The 12,027-nt window shown below is 52.8% G+C and overlaps 1 protein-coding gene across 1 annotated transcript in view; it reads right to left on the minus strand.

Annotated features, from left to right (window-relative positions):
- The window catches only part of LOC144595034 (uncharacterized), a 311,478-nt gene that overhangs the window by 39,144 nt on the left and 260,307 nt on the right, over window positions 1-12,027 (minus strand). The gene's annotated exons all lie outside the window — the stretch shown is intronic.

The following is a 12,027-nucleotide window of genomic DNA, read 5'->3' on the forward strand; positions in this document are numbered from 1 at the left end:
AGGTCAAGTTAAACTATTCAGTATAGACAATAGACAATAGGTGCAGGAGGAGGCCATTCGGCCCTTCGAGCCAGCAGCGCCATTCAATGTGATCATGGCTGATCATTCTCAATCAGTACCCCGTTAATAGTCAAGTCAAGTCAAGTCAATTTTATTTGTATAGCACATTTAAAAACAACCCACGTTGACCAAAGTGCTGTACATCTGATTAGGTTCCAATAGAAAAAAAAAAAATGAAAACATACAGTAGCACGCAAACAGTTCACAGCGCCTCCTCAATGAGCCTCAAACGCTAGGGAGTAGAAATATGTTTTGAGCCTGGACTTAAAGGAGTCGATGGAGGGGGCAGTTCTGATCGGGAGAGGGATGCTGTTCCACAGTCTAGGAGCTGCAACCGCAAAAGCGCGGTCACCCCTGAGTTTAAGCCTAGACCGTGGGATAGTGAATAGCCCCAAGTCGGCCGATCTGAGGGACCTGGAGTTAGAGAGGGGGGTTAGAAGATTTTTGATGTAGGGGGGGGAGTGTCCATTTATGGCTTTATACGTGAATAGGAGGAGCTTGAAGTTGATTCTGTACCGTACAGGGAGCCAGTGGAGAGAGGCCAGAATCGGGGTGATGTGGTCCCTTTTACGGGTACCCGTCAGGACAATAGCGGTGCTGAGGTCCAAATGCTGCCTGACCAAAACGTTTAATAAAACTGCAATATCACCACCCGACTCTTATCCTCAATGGCCAGACCGATGAATGGAAGTATGTAAACCCTGTGCCTTCTTTCCCACTTGTGTTGCCACCTTTTGAGAATGGGTAAGTTAACAGTCGTGAGCTCGGTCTGGGAACGGCTCCATCCAAGACCCGCAAGTAATCGCAGAGAGTTGTGGACGCAGCCCAGACCATCACACAAACCAACCTCCCTTCCACTGACTCCATCTACACCTCACGCTGCCTCGGCAAGGCCAGCAGCATCATCACGGACCAGTCTCACCCCGGTCACTCCCTCTTCTCCCCTCTCCCATTGGGGCAAGAGGTACAGAAGTGTGAAAACGCACACCTCCAGATTCAGGGACAGTTTCTTCCCGGCTGTTATCAGGCAACTGAACCATCCTATCACAACCAGAGAGCAGTGCTGAACTACTATCTACCTCATTGGTGACCCTCGGACTATCCTTGATCGGACTTTGCTGACTTTACCTTGCACTAAACGTTATTCCCATTATCATGTATCTGTACACAGTGGACGGCTCGATTGTAGACAACAGACAATAGGTGCAGGAGGAGGCCATTTGGCTCTTCGAGCCAGCACCACCATTCACTGTGATCATGGCTGATCATCCACAATCAGTACCCCGTTCCTGCCCTCTCCCCATACCCCCTGACTCCGCTATCCTTAAGAGCTCTAGGTAACTCTCTCTTGAAAGCATTCAGAGAATTGGCCTCCACTGCCTTCTGAGGCAGAGAATTCCACAGATTCACAACTCTCTGAGTGAAAAAGTTTTTTCTCATCTCCGTTCTAAATGGCCTACCCCTTATTCTTAAACTGTGGCCCCTTGCTCTGGACTCCCCCAACATTGGGAACATGTTTCCTGCCTCTAGCATGTCCAATCCCTTAATAATCATATATGTTTCGATAAGATCCCCTCTCAGCCTTCTAAATTCAAGAGTATACAAGCCCAGTCGCTCCAGTCTTTCAATCATGAATTGTCTTTCCACTGACTGGTTAGCACGCAACAAAAGCTTTTCACTGTACCTCGGTACACGTGACAATAAACGAAACTAAACCCAAATTGAAGCTAAACGAACTGATAGTCCACCAGACTACTCTAGGCAGCCGACATCATCAAAGGCTTGTCCCTGTCCCACCCCTCTTCTCCCCGCTCCCGCCCGGCAAGAAGGTACAGAAGCTTGAAAGTGCGCACCACCAGACTCACGAACAGCTTCTCCCCCTCTGTGATCAGGCTTCTGAACAGCCCTTCCATATGCTAGGGCACTGTCCGATTCACCTCTGCCCCATTGCGGACACATTGGACTTTGTCCTGTGGAACTGGTGCACTACAATGCTGAGAACTATATTCTGCACTCTGTATCTTTGTTCCACCTATTGGACTTGAGTTTGACTTGAATGCATTTTGTTTATAGCGCGCGAGATAGAGCACGGAAACAGGCCCTTCGGCCCACCGAGTCCGTGCTGACCAGCGATCACCCCTCCACACTTGGGAATATTTACAGAAGCCAATCAACCTACAAACCTGTAACGTCTTGGAATGTGGGAGGAAACCGAAGATCTCGGAGAAAACCCACGCAGGTCACGGGGGAGAACGTACAAACTCCGTACAGACGGCGCCCGTGATCGGGATGGAACCCGGGTCTCCGGCGCTGGTGAGGCAGCAACTCTACCGCTGCGCCCATTTACATATGTATTAATGTATAGTCTTATCCCATCTGGTTGGATAGCAGGCAAGATGAGGCTGTTTACTGTACCTCAGTACACCTGACAAGAATAAACCTAAACCTAGTCCTTCTGCACAACTAGTGTGGCACGGTGGCGCAGCGGTAGAGTTGCTGCCTCACAGCGCCGGAGACCCGGGTTTGATCCCGACTACAGGCGCCGTCTGTACGGAGTTTTGTACGTTCTCCCCGTGACCTGCGTGGGTTTTCTCTGAGATCTTCGGTTTCCTCCCACACTCCAAGGACGTGTAGGTTTGTAGGTTAATTGGCTTGGTGTAAATGTTAAATTGTCCTAGTGGGTGTAGGATAGTGTTAGAAACATAGAAACATAGAAAATAGTGCAGGAGTAGGCCATTCGGCCCTTCGAGCCGTGCACCGCCATTCAATATGATCATGGCTGATCATCCAGCTCAGTAACCTGTACCTGCCTTCTCTCCATGACCCCTGATCCCTTTAGCAAAAAGGGCCACATCTAACTCCCTCTTAAATATAGCCAATGAACTGGCCTCAACTACCTTCTGTGGCAGAGAATTCCACAGACTCACCACTCTCTGTGTGAAAAAATGTTTTCTCATCTCGGTCCTAAAGACTTCCCCCTTATCCTTAAACTGTGACCCCTGGTTCTGGACTTCCCAACATCGGGAACAATCTTCCTGCATCTAGCCTCTCCAACCCCTTAAGAATTTTATATGTTTCTATAAGATCCCCCCTCAGTCTTCTAAATTCCAGCGAGTACAAGCCCAGTCTATCCAGTCTTTCTTCATATGAAAGTCCTTGCCATCCAGGGATCAATCTGGTGAACCTTCTTAGTGTTGCGGGCGCGGGCCCGCTGGGCCGAAGGGCCTGTTTCCGCGCTGTATCTCTAAACTAAACTAAACTAAACTAAACACCAAAGGCAATCATCGCATGTGGACAAGAGAAAGACAGGTGGCATTTCAAAGAGGAACAGAGTCAAGACACGTTAAGTCACATCACACGGACATCAACTCTCTGGAGAGATTAGTATTTACAGTCCCTGCGCCACTGCGAGAATTAATTGTAGGATGTCAGGTAATAATAAAATTGATTACTGAGGGAGTTGTGGGGGGGGGGGGGGGGCGGGGGGTGAGGGAGGATCCACGCTGTGGGGGGGAGGGGGTGAGGGAGGATCCGTGCTGTGGGGGGGGGAGGGGGGGCCGTGCTGTGGGAGGGAGGGGGTGAGGGAGGGCCCGCACTGTGGGGGGGGAGGAGGGGCCGCACTGTGGGGGGGGGAGGGGGTGAGGGAGGATCCGTGCTGTGGGGGGGAGGGGGTGAGGGAGGGCCGCACTGTGGGGGGGGAGGAGGGGCCGCACTGTGGGGGGGGAGGGGGTGAGGGAGGATCCGTGCTGTGGGGGGGAGGGGGGGCCGTGCTGTGGGAGGGAGGGGGTGAGGGAGGGCCGCACTGTGGGGGGGGAGGAGGGGCCGCACTGTTGGGGGGGAGGGGGTGAGGGAGGATCCGTGCTGTGTGGGGGAGGGGGTGAGGGAGGGCCGCACTGTGGGTGGGGAGGGAGTGAGGGGAGCGCCGCACTGTGGGGGGGAGGGAGGGGCCGCACTGTGGGGGGGGAGGGGGGTGAGGGGGAGCGCTGCGCTGTGGGGGGGGGAGGGAGGGACCGCACTGTGGGGGGGAGAGGGTGATGGGAGCACCGCACTGTGGGGGGGAGGGGAAGGGGTGGAGGGAGGTCCACGCTGCGGGGGGGGAGGGGGTGAGGGAGGGTCCGCGCTGTGGGGGGGAGGGGGTGAGGGAGGTCCACTACTGTGGGGGGGAGGGGGGTGAGGGAGGGCTACACTGTGGGGAGGTGGAGGGGGAGAGGGAGCACCGCACTGTGGGGGGGGAGGGGAAGGAGTGGAGGGAGGTCCACGCTGCGGGGGGGGAGGGGGTGAGGGAGGGTCCGCTCTGTGGGGGGGGAGGGGGTGAGGGAGGGTCCACACTGTGGGGGGGGGAGGGGGTGAGGGGAGCACCCCACTGTGGGGGTGGAGGGGGGGGAGGAAGGTTCCGCACTGTGGGGGGGGGAGGGGGGTGAGGGAGCGTCGCAATGTGGGGTGGAGAGGGGGTGAGGGAGGGTCCACACTGTGGGGTGGGAGGGGGTGAGGGAGGGTCCACACTGTGGGGTGGGAGGGGTGGTGAGGGAGGGTCCACACTGTGGGGTGGGAGGGGGTGAGGGAGGGTCCACACTGTGGGGGGGGGAGGGGGTGAGGGAGGGTCCCACACTGTGGGGTGGGAGGGGGTGAGGGAGGGTCCACACTGTGGGGGGGTGAGGGGGTGAGGGAGGGTCCACACTGTGGGGGGGGAGGGGGTGAGGGAGGGTCCCACACTGTGGGGGGGGGGGGAGGGGGGTGAGGGAGGGTCCACACGTGTGGGGGGGGGAGGGGGTGAGGGAGGTCCTCACTGTGTGGGGGAGGGGGTGAGGGAGGTCTGCACTGTAGGGGGGGGGAGGGGGTGAGGGAGGGGTCGCACTGTGGGGGGGGGGGGGGGAGGGGGTGAGGGAGGGTCCACTGTGGGGGGGGAGGGAGTGAGGGAGGTCCTGTACTGTGGGGGGGGAGGGGGTGAGGGAGGTCCACACTGTGGGGGGGAGGGGGTGATGGGAGCGCCGCACTGTAGGGGGGAAGGGGGTGAGGGAGGGTCCACACTGTGGGGGGGGGGAGGCGGTGAGGGAGGTCCACACTGTGGAAGGGGAACTATGGTGAACAAAGTCATTTAACATGCTGATGGGGCAGAACTTCTTCATGAATTTGTCAAGAAACCTCAGCTCAGAAACACTTTACAGCAACATTAAGAATGAAATTATTGGCCGTCGGTGTGGTCAGTGAATCTCAAGGTTCCCTTATCAGTTCCTCTGCCTTTTCTAGGTCAGAATTTAACATGAAACTTTAGTTGGATAAAATAACTGCAGATGCTGGTACAAATCGAAGGGATCACAAAATCAGTCTGAAGAATGGTCTCGACCCGAAACGTCACCCATTCCTTCTCTCCAGAGATGCTGCCCTGACCCGCTGAGTTACTCCAGCATTTTGTGATACCTTCGATGAAACTTTAGTAGATACACAACACTCACAACTTCCATCGCCCAACGCAGGGACAGGTGAATCAAACAGAGTGGGTGGTATTGTAGACAGTGAAGATAGTTGTCAAACATTGCAGCAGGATCTAGATCGGTTGTGTGGTAAGGAACTGCAGATGCTGGTTTACACCGAAGATAGACACAAAATGCTGGAGTAACTCAGCGGGACAGGCAGCATCTCTGGAGAGAAGGAATGGGCGTCGTTTTTGGGTCGAGACCCTCCTTCAGTCTTGATCCTTTTCCTCCAGAGATGCTGCCTGACCCGCTAAGTTACTCCAGCTTTTTTGTGTCTATCTTTCATTCATTTGTTCTACATCACCGTCTCTATCTCTCGTTTCCCCCTCCCCTGACTCTCAGTCTGAAGAAGGGTCTCGCTCACTCACCCATTCCTTCTCTCCGGAGATGCTGCCTGACCTGCTGAGTTACTCCAGCATTTTGTGTCTATCTTGATTGGTTGGAAAGGGTTGCGGAGGAATGTTTTTTTAAAGTTTAGTTTAGTTTAGTTTAGAGATACAGCGCGGAAACAGGCCCTTCGGCCCACCGGGTCCGCGCCGCCCAGCGATCCCCGCACACTAACATTATCCTACACCCATTAGAGACAATTTTTACATTTACACCAAGCCAATTAACCTACAAACCTGCACGCAGTCTTTGGAGTGTGGGAGGAAACCAAAGATCTCAGAGAAAACCCCACACAGGTCACGGGGAGAATGTACAAACTCCGTACAAACAGCGCCCGTAGTCGGGATCGAACCTGAGTCTCTGGCGCTGTGAGGCAGCAACTCTACCGCTGCGCCACCGTGCCACATTAATGGTTGATGGAATTTGATAAAGAGAAATGTGAGGTGTGGTATTTTTAGGAGCACTAACATGGGCTGGACCTACACAGTGAAGAGTAGTGCTTTGTGATGTGTAGTAGAGCAGAGGAATCTCGGAGCACAGGTACGTAGCTTGTTGAATCGTGGTCAAAAAGGCTTTTTTGCACAAGGCCTTCATTAGTCAGTTGAGTTCAGAGTCTGAAGAAGGGTCTCGACCCGAAACGTCACCCATTCCTTCTCTCCAGAGATGCCGCCTGACCCGCTGAGTTACTCCAGCATTTTGTGTCCATCATTGAGTATAGAAGTTGGGAGGTCGTGTTGCAGTTGCACAAGACGTTGGTGAGGCCGCATTTGGAGTTTTGGTCACCCTGCTGTGGGTAGGATGTCGTTGAGCTGGGAAGGGCACAGAGAAGATCTGCGAGGATGTTGCCAGGACTCGAGGGGCCTGAGCTCCAGGGAGAGGTTGAGCAGGCTCGGACTTTATTCCTCAGAGTGCAGGAGGATGAGGGGTGATCTTATGGAGATGTATAAAATTATGAGGGGAATACATAGGGTGAATGCACTGAGTCTTTTACCCAGAGAACAATCAAGGCCAAGAGGGCTTGATTTTGAGTTGAGAGGGAAAGATTTAAGAGGAATCTGAGGGGTACCTTTTTCACACTGAAGATGGTGGGTGTATGGAACGAGCTGCCAGAGGAGGTAGTTGAAGCAGGTACTGTTATAACATTTAAAAGACATTTGGACAGGAAAGGTTTAGAGTGATATGGGCCAAACGTGGGGCAGATGGGACTAGTATAGTTGGGGATTGATGAGTTTTAGGATTGCCAACTGTCCCGTATTAGCCAGGACATCCCGTATTTTGGACTAAATTTGTTTGTCCGTACAGGACTGCCCTTGTCCCGTTTTAGACCCGGGGGGTGCTGTAGGCACGGACACTGTAGGCCCGGAAGCTGTAGGCCCGGACGCTGTGGCCTGGACGCTGTAGGCCCGGACATTGTAGGCCCGGACAGTGTAGGCCCGGACACTGTAGGCCCGGACACTGTAAGCCAGGACACTGTAGGCCCGGACAGTGTAGGCCCGGGGGTCGCTTGTAGGTCCGGATAGTGTAGGCTAACGGAGTGTGTTCGGGGAGCGGGTCCGGAGTGTGTTCGCCTAACGGAGGTTGCGTAGCAACCCGCCTCCTGGCCCGGGCGGCCGCCGTTGGTGGAGCGGGAGCACGAGGCCGCTGGCTGGTGAGGTCACGTGGGGCGCGGGGCTGTGACGTCACCTATTGTCCCCTTATTTGGGAGTGAGAAATTTGCAACCCTAATGAGTTTAGACTTTCAGACTTTAGAGATACAATGCAGAAACAGGCCCTTCGGCCCGCCGAATCCACTCTCACCAGCGATCACAGCACATTAGCTAATTAACCTACAAACCTGCACGTCTTTGGAGTGTGGGGGGAAACCGGAGCACCCGGAGAAAACCCACGCGACACAGGGCGAACGTACAAACTCCGTACAGACAGCACCCGTAGTTGGGATGGAACCCGGGTCTCTGGCGCTGTGAGGCAGCAACTCTACTCACTGCGCCACCGTGACGCCCTGAGGCCGAAGAATCTGTTTCCGTTCTGTACAACTCGATCACATCCCAAAAGGTTAATGTTCAGTTAGTTGGTTAGTTTAGTTTAATTTATTGTGATGTGAACGCATAGCCCCAGAATTAAAGGACGTTCCTTTAGGAAGGAGATGAGGAGGAATTTCTTTAGTCAGAGGGTGGTGAATCTGTGGGATTCTTTGCCACAGTCAGCTGTGGGGGCCACAAGTCAGTGGGTATTTTTAAAGTGGAGATTGACAGATTCTTGATTAGTTCGGGTGTCAGAGGTTATGGGAGGAAGGCAGGAGAATGGGGTTGGGAGGGAGAGATAGATCGGCCATGATTGAATGGCGGAGTAGACTTGAGCGGCCGAATGGCCTAATTCTGCTCCTAGAACTTATAAAAATGAAACAGCTCATATTTCTCTATCGGGGTGACGGGGAGAGGTAGGAGAATGGGGTTGAGAGGAAAAGATAGATCAGGTGGATCGCACCCGGCCTACAGCTATGGAGGCCAGTTCCGACCTTGCAACGTCACCATGACAACGGCCTTCATGGTCAGGTCAACATCCCTGCATTTACAACAACTGGGACTTGGAAATGGCCCCAAATTGGCGACTCTGAACACTGTCTCAGTGTACTCCTGCTGTCCTTCAACTAAACGAGAGTGAGTCTGAGGTCATCCTATTCGCACCCCCACCCCCCCCCCCCCCCCCCCCCCCCCCCCCCCCCCCCCCCCCCCGACTCCATCAAAACGATAACAGGCAGCCTTGGAAGCCTATCAATAGACAATAGACAATAGGAGGAGGCCATTCGGCCCTTCGAGCCAGCACCGCCATTCAATGTGATCATGGCTGATCATTCTCAATCAGTAACCCGTTCCTGCCTTCTCCCCATACCCCCTGACTCCGCTATCCTTAAGAGCTCTATCATATCATCATCATATCATATATATACAGCCGGAAACAGGCCTTTTCGGCCCACAAGTCCGTGCCGCCCAGCGATCTCCGTACATTAACACTATCCTACACCCACTAGGGACAATTTTTACCTTTTACCCAGCCAATTAACCTACATACCTGTACGTCTTTGGAGTGTGGGAGGAAACCGAAGATCTCGGAGAAAACCCACGCAGGTCACGGGGAGAATGTACAAACTCCTTACAGTGCAGCACCCGTAGTCAGGATCGAACCTGAGTCTCCGGCGCTGCATTCGCTGTAAAGCAGCAACTCTACCGCTGCGCTACCGTGCCGCCCTCTATCTAGCTCTCTCTTGAATGCATCCAGAGAATTGGCCTCCACTGCCTTCTGAGGCAGAGAATTCCACAGATTCACAACTCTCTGACTGAAAAGGTTTTTCCTCATCTCAGTTCTAAATGGCCTACCCCTTATTCTCAAACTGTGGCCCCTGGTTCTGGACTCCCCCAACATTGGGAACATGTTTCCTGCCTCTAACGTGTCCAACCCCTTAATAATCTTATACGTTTCGATAAGATCTCCTCTCATCTTCTAAATTCCAGTGTATACAAGCCTATCCTCCCTGGTTCAAACCACATGTCAAAAACCTTGGCATGATCTTTGACTCCGCATTAACGTTTGACAAGCAAGTCAACGCTGTGGTAAAAGCCAGCTTCTTCCAGCTTCGTACCACAGTTAAAATCAACCATTCCTCCAATTAGACGACATTGAAAAAATCATCCACGCATTCATTTCCTCCCGCCTAGACTACTGCAACCTCCCTATACACTGGGAACAGCCAATCTTCCCTGTCCCGCTGCAATCGGGTCCAAAACTCCGCAGCGAGACTTCTGACGGGTACCCGTAAAAGGGACCACATCACCCGACTCTGGCCTCTCTCCACTGGCTCCCTGTACGGTACAGAATCAACTTCAAGCTCCTCCTATTCACGTATAAAGCCCTAAACGTGCTTGCCCCCCCCCCCCCCAATATCAAGAATCTTCCAACCCACCACTCTATCTCCAGGTCCCTCAGGTCGGCCGACTTGGGGCTACTCACTATCCCGCGGTCTAGGCTTAAGCTCAGGGGTGACCGCGCTTTTGCGGTTGCAGCTCCTAGACTGTGGAACAGCATCCCTCTCCCCATCAGAACTGCCCCCTCCATCGACTCCTTTAAGTCCAGGCTCAAACTATTCTACTCCCTAGCGTTTGAGGCCCTCTGAGGGGGCGCTGTGAACTGTTTATGTATGTGCTGTTATATTTGTGTGCCATTGTATGTTCGTTTCTTAGTACCTGGACCGATGTACAGCACTTTGGTCAACGTGGGTTGTTTTTTAAATGTGCTATGACTTGACGACTGTATCTAAGATGTATCTAAGATGTATCTAAGTGCTTATTTTTAGTGATATGTGTAGGAAGGAACTGCAGATGCTGGTTTACACCAAAGATAGACACAAATTGCTGGAGTAACTCAGCGGGTCAGGCAGCATCTCTGGAGGGAAGGAATGGAGAGACGTTTCGGGTTGAGACCCTTCTTCAGATGCCAGGATTAGAGGGTACTGGTTATTGGGGAGAGGTTGGACAGACTTAGATTGCTTTTTCTGGAACAACATTAGGTTGTGTCTGAAGAAGGGTCTCGATACGAGACGCCACCCATTCCTTCTATCCAGAGATGCTGCCTGATCTTCAGACTGATGTCAGGGGAGAGGGGGAGACACGTAGATCGGAGAGAGGAGGAGAACCTCTTCAAGATAGGCATACCTCGAGGAGATTTCACAGTGTGGAGCGGTCGAAACGTGTAGGAAGGAACTGCAGATGCTGGCTTACACCGAAGATAGACTCAAAGTGCTGGAGTAACTCAGCGGGACAGGCAGCATCTCTGGAGAGAAGGGACGGGTGACGTTTCGGATCGAGACACTTCTTGTGCTGAACTGTGCACACAAATTCAGCAACGTACCATAATCACAGGTCAGACATGATAGAATGGCGGAGTAGACTTGATGGGCCCGAATGGCCTAATTCTGCTTCTGCTACATGAATGCATGAACTGATACAGCTGCTGTAACTCTCTGCAGGTTCTCCGCTTGAATGCCTCGAAGGTGCTTTGGAACAAGTCTTTGCAAAAATAGAGCCCATGCTGTGAACTGGTATGTGACACATTCTGTACTGTAGTTAGAATTTTGGAGATGTTTTTCTGCACTTCCTCATTAATAGAAAATACATAAACCAACTCGTGTCTAAATAAGGTTAAAAGTGTGTGTGTGTGTGTGTGTGTGTGCGTGTGTTGTGGGCTGCTGCTAACTGCCTGAGTGCATCTCCACACCTTATCTCTGGTCCCCCCCAGAGAATCTGTCAACCACCGATGTTCCATCAGATAGGACAAGTCTGACAGACGATTGAGTTGATGAACTTCACCACCTGCCGGCCTAAACACCCTCGCGGTCGGGTTTTTGAAGAGACTCGCTCTCAACACCTTTTTCTTGGGCCCTTGATTCAATAGGTCACAAGACACAGTGACACAGCGTGGAAACAGGCCCTTCCGCCCAACTCGCCCACACCGGCCAACATGCCCCAGCTACACTAGTCCCACCTGCCTTCGCTTGGCCCACATCCCACCAAACCTGACCGATCCGTGTACCTGTCCAGCTGTTTCTTAAACGTTGCAATGATATCTGCCTCAATCACCTCTGAAGAGGGACAAAGCGCTGGAATAACTCAGCGGGTCAGGCAACACGCGACACGATACGATAGAACTTTCTTTATCCCAGGAGGGAAATTGATCTGCCAACAGTCATAGAAAATAGGTGCAGGTGCAGGAGGAGGCCATTCGGCCCTTCAAGCCAGCACTGCCATTCATTGTGATCATGGCTGATCGTCTACAATCAGTAACCCGTGCCTGCCTTCTCCCCATATCCCTTGATTCCACTAGCCCCTAGAGCTCTATCTAACTCTCTTTTAAATTCATCCAGTGAATTGGCCTCCACTGCCCTCTGTGGCAGAGAATTCCACAAATTCACAACTCTCCGCGGTGAAAATATTTTTTCTCACCTCAGTTTTAAATGGCCTCCCCTTTATTCTAAGACTGTGTGGCCCCTGGTTCTGGACTCCCCCAACATTGGGAACATTTTTCCTGCATCTAGCTTGTCCAGTCCTTTTATAAT

This window comes from Rhinoraja longicauda, chromosome 7, assembly GCF_053455715.1.
Source record: "Rhinoraja longicauda isolate Sanriku21f chromosome 7, sRhiLon1.1, whole genome shotgun sequence".
NCBI classification, from domain to species: Eukaryota; Metazoa; Chordata; class Chondrichthyes; order Rajiformes; family Arhynchobatidae; genus Rhinoraja; species Rhinoraja longicauda.